The 7814-nt window shown below is 45.9% G+C and overlaps 1 pseudogene; it reads right to left on the bottom strand.

Moving 5' to 3' along the window:
• Window positions 1–6744: 6744 nt before the first annotated feature.
• Window positions 6745–7346, bottom strand: LOC109438944 (large ribosomal subunit protein uL23 pseudogene; annotated as a pseudogene).
• Window positions 7347–7814: the final 468 nt, after the last annotated feature.

Here is a 7814-nt window from a genome sequence, read left to right as displayed (position 1 = left end):
GCCCCTATGCTATGGACAGAAGATCAAAAACATGCCTTCAAGCAGCTCAAGAGCTCACTTGGACAGGCCCCAGCCCTCGGGTTACCTGATGCTGAGAGGCCACTCCACTTATTCGTGCAGGAAAAAGACAAAATAGCCTTAGGGCTGCTGGCCCAAACAGTTGGACTGGTTCCGTCCCGTTGCCTACCTCTCAAAGAAACTAGACCCAGTAGTAGCGGGTTGGCTGCCATGCCTGCGGGCCCTAGCAGCCACGGTAATTCTCATCAAAGAGGCGGATAAGCTCACCTTAGGCCAGAGACTCATAATTGAAGTACCCCACTCGGTCACCACCTTAATGAACAGTCAAGGACCCCGATGGCTGTCGAATGCACGGCTGACTCAGAATCAAGGGCTACTCCTGGAAAATCCTCAGATCTCATTAGAAACTGTGTGCACCCTGAACCCAGCCACTTTCCTGCCAACCGAGGAAGGGGATCCAGAACATGACTGTATAGAAGTTATCAACGAGGTCTACGCCACCAGACCCGACCTCCAGGACAGCCCACATCCTAACCCGGACCTTACTCTGTATACTGACGACAGCAGCTTCCTGAGGGATGGAAAGCATCACGTGGGGTATGCGGTAACTACCACAGATGAGGTACTCGAGGCAGGGGCATGTCCATTGGGATGCTCGGCCCAAGGGGCAAAACTATGGGCACTAATAAGAGCCCTTACTCTATCCGAGGGCCGAAAAGTCAACATCTATACCAACTCTCGGTATGCCTTTGGAACCGTCCATATCCATGGGGCTATATACAAAGAAAGAGGCCTTCTGACTGCGGAGGGAAAAACTATTAAAAATAAACAAAAAATGCTTAAGCTCCTACAAGCCATTGGGCTTCCCTAGCAGGTTGCAGTTATCCATTGATGGGGCCACCAGAGAGGCAACGAGCCCTCAGCAGTCGGGAACAAGCTCGCCGACACCATGGCCAAATTAGCAGCGATGGGAAGCTCTAGTGAACTACTCTTGGTCACTAACACTACCACCACGTCACTCCCACAGTACACAAAAGAGGAACTCAGATGGGCAAAGTCAGAAGGGGCCACCAGATTGCCACAAGGGTGGTGGCAACTGCCCGATGGAAGACTCTTCATCCCAGCCCTGCTAGGTGCTCAAGTAACCGCTGAATATCACAAGTTAACCCACTTAGGAAAAACTGCTTTTGAGGGCCTCCTAGCCAAAAACTTCTACATTAGCCAGCTGTCAGCTCTTTGCAAGTCAATCGGAGAACACTGCCTCACTTATGCAAAGAACAATCCAAAGTCCGGCTCTAGCCCCATCCCCGGGACTCAGAGAAGCGGTACGGCACCTTTTGAGGACCTCGAAGTCGACTTCACTGACATGACAAACTGCCGCGGTACTAAGTACTTGCTAGTCCTGGTCTGTACCTTCTCCAGGTGAGTTGAAGCTTTCCCCACTCGGACTGAGAAGAGCCGCAAAGTAGCCAAGGTCCTCCTTAGGGAGATTATCCCCCGCTACGTGATTCCACTTTCTATCCACAGTGACAATGGACCAGCTTTCATAGCAGAATTCCTCCAGACAGTAACCAGAGCCATGGGCATCAACTGGAGACTCCACACAGCATATCGACCACAAAGCTCAGGGAAAGTTGAATGCATGAACTCTACCCTCAAGGAGACATTAGCTAAACTCCACCAGGAGACCTCCCTAGGGTGGGTGGACTTCCTTCCACTAGCCGTCCTTTGGGCACACTGCACCCCTGGCAAATCTGGATTCTCTCCCTTTGAAATTATGTTCGGGAGGCTCCCTCCCCTGCTGACCAGCCTCCCTGGTGACATTTGCCAGCTGGGGTTCCCCAGCCTCCAAAACCAGATGGCCGCTCTAGGCAAGGTCCTCACAGATGTACATGCTTACATTCTGGAAAGGGCCCCCATTTCTCTCGGGGCCCTGGTACACCCCTTTACCCGGGGAGACCAAGTCTGGGACAAAGATTGGAAGCGCCAGCACCTCCGACCCCAGTGGACAGGCCCTCACACTGTTATACTTGTTACTCCCACCACTCTTAAAGTTTCAGGCATCGCCGCTGTGGATCCATCACACTCGAGTTAAAAGAGCCCAGTTGGAGGACGACGCCTGGATCGCCCAACCTGACCCGGCCCATCCACTCCATCTGACCCTCAAGAAACAGCCCGGATGAGCCTCACTGTTGTCTGCCCGGCCTCCGTCTTCACTGTCATTGGACTCCTACTCTTTCTAGCCTTTGCTGGTCCTCTTGGCTCCTACCCCTAGCTGGCCCACTCCTCAGGATCCTCCTCCTTGCCACCATTGGGCCATGCATAGTTAACGTTGTCATGTGTTTCACAGGGACCTCCATCACCTGTGGGGCCACAGCCCGGATCCTTGCCCTGTGGGGTTATTGTCCTCTTAGCTAATATGATGATCTCTAAGTTGTTACCACTTACAATCATCAACAGGGAGGACATGATGGAGAAATTGACCTAAAATGGTTCCCTGCCACGTGGAACTGACCTAAAATGGTGGCCCGAACAAAGAGAGAAGTCCCCAGCCTAAGCCCCAGCCCACTTCCGCATAACCCCCTCCAAGCCACACCCCGAGCCAATCACCAGACGACACCTACCCCTTCCCCAACTCCAGGAAGTCCCCAACTCATAAAAACCTGCTCAAAATCTTGCTAGGGGCTCGGTATTTTGGGAAAGATCACGCTGAGCCCACCAACGTAATAAAGCTGACTCTCCTAACTCTCTGAGTGCTGCTTGGGTTCTTTCTGGTCCTGGTATCTGTAACATCCCCACACTCCACCCCTCCAGGGTCTCCCCTCACAATCTACATGACAAGCATCTTCTGTGAGGGGCCCTGTGCAAGGAACCTGGGGATAAAGGCAATATCCTGGACACAGCCAGGCTCTCTGGGCACTGCCACTCTCTCTGGGCACAGGCAGACTTCCTGGACACAGCCAGGGCCTCTCAGGGTACTGTGCTGGGACAACAGTGGCTCACAGTCAAGGTGCTTACATATTCTCGATGGCGGCCAGTCAGGACACAAAAGCAAACATCCTCCGGTTCCACTACATGGTGGTACGTTCCCAAGCAAACAGTCAAGCGGTCCATCAAATCAGGAATGGAAGGCAATTCCCCATAGCCACAGTCATTCGCTAGGGCTGTGTGTTAGTCTCACAATGTGTGCCCTCTCCACAGGACGAGGGCTCCAAGTCCTCCCCCACCTGTGGCTGAGAGCCTCAGCAAGCACTTCCCAGCCCACAGGGCCACAACGACCTTTGCTTTCTTCGGCCTATGCTGGTTGGGGAACCATCCACGTCTTCCCAACCCTCCATGGGGGTCCAGCTCTCCAGCAGCTGCTCCTCCTGGTCTTCCTGAGACTGAGTGTTCATAAGCATAAACTGCTCCACCGCCCTTCAGAGAGCTTTGGCTGGCACTGTACCCTGCTCGCTGCACCATGTGTCACTCATGGTTTCAGCTCTCGCTCCCTGCACAATAACACAGGATATGGTGAGGCCATAAAGGAACACCCACGGAGCCTGTGGGGACAGAGCCAGGAGTGCAGTTTCCAGGCTCTCGGCCACACGTAGAAAGGTGCTGGCTCAGATAGTAAATGGCCATCAACTGTGATTGGATGGCCATCAGCTGTGGCTCCTTGGCTGTCAGCTGTAACCAGTGAGCCATTGGCCACTAATATAACTGCTGTGGCTACGGTAGCAGGAAAATGGGTGCTGGCAAGAAGATGGTGGCTGAGCTAGCAATAGCGGATTGCAGAGAGGCGGATGCCACCAGCGAGAATACAGTGATATGACTCCCCTACTTATGGCTCCGTGGGTGTTCCTTTTTGGCCTCACCATATCCTGCATTCTTATGTGGGGAGCGGGAGCAGAGACCCTGCCTGCCACCCTGCACGACACATGGCGCAGCGAGCAGGGTCTCACGCACGACAGCCATAGATAGGGGAGTTGTACCACTATATTCTTGCTGGTGGCTGGGTTGGAGACACAGGAAGCAGAAGCCACACGATCCGCAACCTGCCATCCACTTCTCTGCCAACCAACCTCGCTTGCTAACTGCAATCTGCCTCTCTGCAATCCGCAATCCACACTCCGCTATGCTAGCTGCAAACCGTTCTTGCTAGCTCAGCTACCATCTTCTTGCTAACCCCTACTTACTGCTAGCGTAGCCACAGCAGTTATATTAGTGGCCAGTGGCTCACTGATTACAGCTGACGGCCAACTAACCACAGCTGATGGCCATCCAATCACAGTTGATGGCCATTTACTATCTGAGCCAGCACCTTTCCATGTGAGGCCGAGAGCCTGGAAACTACACTCCTGGCTCTGTCCCCACACTCACCCATCCCCAAGCCTCCCTCCCATCTAGCAACCATTAGTTTTTTTCTCTGTATCTATGAATCTATTTCTGTTTTGTTTGCTCATTTATTCTGTTCTTTAGATTCCACATTTAAGTGAGATCATATGGTATTTGCCTTTCTCACTCTGACTTATTTCACCTAGCATAATATCTTCTAGGTCCATCTATGTTGTTGCAAATGGTAAGGTTTCATTTCTTTTTAGGGCAGAGTAATAGTGGGTTGTGTAAATGTACCACAGTTTCTTTATCCAACCATCTGTTGATGGGCTTTTTGATTATTCCATATCTTAGCTATTGTGAAGAATGCTGTAGTAAACATAGGTGTGCATATATGTTTTTGAATTACAGTTTTGGATTTATTTGGATAAATACCCAGGAGTGGAATTGGTGGGTCATGAGCTAGTTCTATTTTTAACTTTTTGAGGAACCTCCATACTGTTTTCCATAGTGGCTGCACCAATCTGCAATCCCACCAACAGTGCACGAGAGTTCCCTTTTCACCGCATCCTCACCAGTACTTGTTGTTTGTTGATTTATTGATGATAGCTATGCCTAGAGGAGTGAGATGTTATCTTATTGTGGTTTTTATTTACGTTTCTCTGATGATTAGTGACATTGGGCATCTTTTCATATATCTATTGGCCATCTGTTTGTCCTCTTCGGAGAAATGTCTATTCAGGTCCTCTGCCCATTTTTTAATTGGATTTTATGGGGTTTTGTTTGTTTGTTTGTTTTGTGTGGTGTGTTCGTTGAGTTGTATGAGTTGTTGTTTTTTAAATAAACTTAGGATATTAACCCCTTATCAAATATATCATTGGCAAATATCTTCTCCCGTTCAGTGGGTTGTCTTTTCATTTTGTTGATGGTTTCCTTTGCTGTGAAAAAACATTTTAGTTTCATGTAGTCCTATTTGTTAATTTTTTTCTTTTGTTTCCCTTGCCCGAGGAGATATATCAGTGAAAACATTACTAAGGATAATGTCTGAAAGTTTACTTCCTATATTTTTTCTAGGAGTTTTATGGTTTTAGGTCTTACATTTAAGTCTTTAATACATTTTGTGTTTGTTCTTGTATATGGTATAAGAAGTTTCATTTTTTTGCATGTATGCAATTTTCCCACCATCATTTATTAAACAGACTGTCTTTACCTCAATGTAAATTTTCAGTTTCTTTGTCATAGATTAAATGAACATATAAGCATGGATTTATTTCTGGGCTCTCTATTATATTCCGTTGATCTATGTGTCTGTTTGTATGCCAGTATCATGCTGTTTTGATTACTATGACCTTGTAGTGTAATTTGATATCAGGCACCATGATACCTCCAGCTTTGTTCTTTTTTCTCAGGATTGCCATGGCTATTTGGGGTCTTTTATGTTCCATATAAATTTTAGGGTTATTTGTTCTAGTTCTGTGAAAAATGCCATTTGTATTTTGATAGGGACTGTGTTGAGTCTATATATTGTTTTGGCTAGTATGGACATTTGTTTTGTTTTGTTTCTCCTCCTTTTTAAAAAAATTAATTTCAGGTGCACAAAACAATGCAACAGCCAGACATTTCATCCCCACAAAGTAACATCCCCCCTCCCCCAATCTACTGTCCCCCTGACATCGTTCATATCTATTACAATTCCATTGACTTTATTCCCTATGCGCTGAACTCTATATCCCATGAATATATATATATATATATATATATATATATATATATATATATATATATATATATATATATTATAGTTGGCATACAATATCATTCAGCTTCAGCTTCATGTGTACAGTGCAGTGGTCAGCCACCTACACCGTCCCTGAAGTGGTCTCCCTAATAAGACATGTGCCCATCTGACACCCTGCAAGATCTTCAGAACATTGATTCCCCAAACTTTCTTTCGTATCCTCATGGCAATATTGTGGTTACCAATTTGTGCTTTCTAATCCCCTCCCCTTCTCCCTCATCCCCACACCCCTCCCATCTAGCAACCATCAGTTTTTTCTCTATTTCTCTGAGACTATTTCTGTTTACTTTGCTTATTTATTCAGTTAGTATGGACATTTTAACTATATTAATCCTTCTTATCCATGAGCATGGAATATGTTTCCATTTATTTGTATCTTCTTTAAATTCTCTCTTCAGTTTCTTACAATTTTCTGAGTACAGGTTTTTTACTTCCTTGGTTAAATTTGTTCCTAAGTATTTTTTAAATGCAATTGTAAATGGGATTGTTTTTTTAATTTCTCTTTCTTATAGTTCGTTATTAGTGTATAAAAATGCAACAGATTCCTGAATATTAATTTTGTATTCTGCTGGTTGACAACATGTATCTATCAGTTCTAATATATATTTTTTTTGCATAAACCCTGTTTATTGTGTACAAGTATACCAAAGTATGGCCTCCCCCCAGCACAACCAGAAATCAACATAAAGAGACAAATATACAGTGAAAAACTTTTGTATTTAGAATTAGCCAGCTGGACTCAGTTTAGATGATCCCAATTTTGTTGGCAACATCCAAAGCATTGTAGTTAGGAGCCAGTCGAACATATGCCTTCTTCTCTCTATCAGGCCTGATCAGGGTGTTGACCTTGGCAACGTCAATGTCATAGAGCTTCTTCACAGCCTGTTTGATCTGGTGCTTGTTGGCCTTGACATCCACAATGAACACAAGTGTATTGTTGTCTTCTATCTTCTTCATGGCTGACTAGGTAGGTAGGGGGAATTTGATTATGGCATAGTGGTCAAGCTTGTTTCTCCTGGGAGCGCTCTTCTAAGGATATTTAGGCTGCCTTTGGAGCCACAGTGTCTTGGGCCTTCGGAAAGTGGGTGATGTCTGGATCTTCTTTTTTTGTGGCTGCGGACGCCTTTTAGGACTGCTTTCTTTGCCTTCAAAGCCTTTGTTTGGCTTCGGCTTTGGGAGGGGCAGGGGCTTCCTTCTTCGCTTTCGGCGCCATCTTTGTGAAAAGTTCTAAGAGATTTTTGGTGGAATCTTTGGGATTCTCTATATATTATCTGAAACAATGACAATTTTACTTCCTCCTTTCCCATTTGGATGCCTTTTATTTCTTTTCCTGTCTGACTGCTGTGGCTAGAATGTCCAGTACTAGATTGAATAGAAGTGGTGAAAGTGGGCATCCTTGTCGTGTTCCTGGTCTTAAGGGGAATACTTTTATTATAGCTTTTCCCCATTGAGTATGATACAAGCTGTGGGTTTGTCATATATGGCCTTTATTATGTTGAAATATGTTCCCTCTATTCCCACTGTGCTGAGAGTTGTTTTTTTAAATCATAAATGGCTGCTGGATTTTGTCAAATTCTTCATCTGCATTTGTTGATAATACCATATGATTTTTATTTTTCATTCTGTTTATGTGGTGTATCACATTAATTGATTTGCAAATATTGAACCAACCTTGCATACC

Source organism: Rhinolophus sinicus, chromosome 18, assembly GCF_057876585.1.
Source record: "Rhinolophus sinicus isolate RSI-liver-muscle chromosome 18, RSI-T2T, whole genome shotgun sequence".
NCBI lineage: Eukaryota > Metazoa > Chordata > Mammalia > Chiroptera > Rhinolophidae > Rhinolophus > Rhinolophus sinicus.
This window is presented reverse-complemented; position numbering and strand designations above follow the sequence as displayed.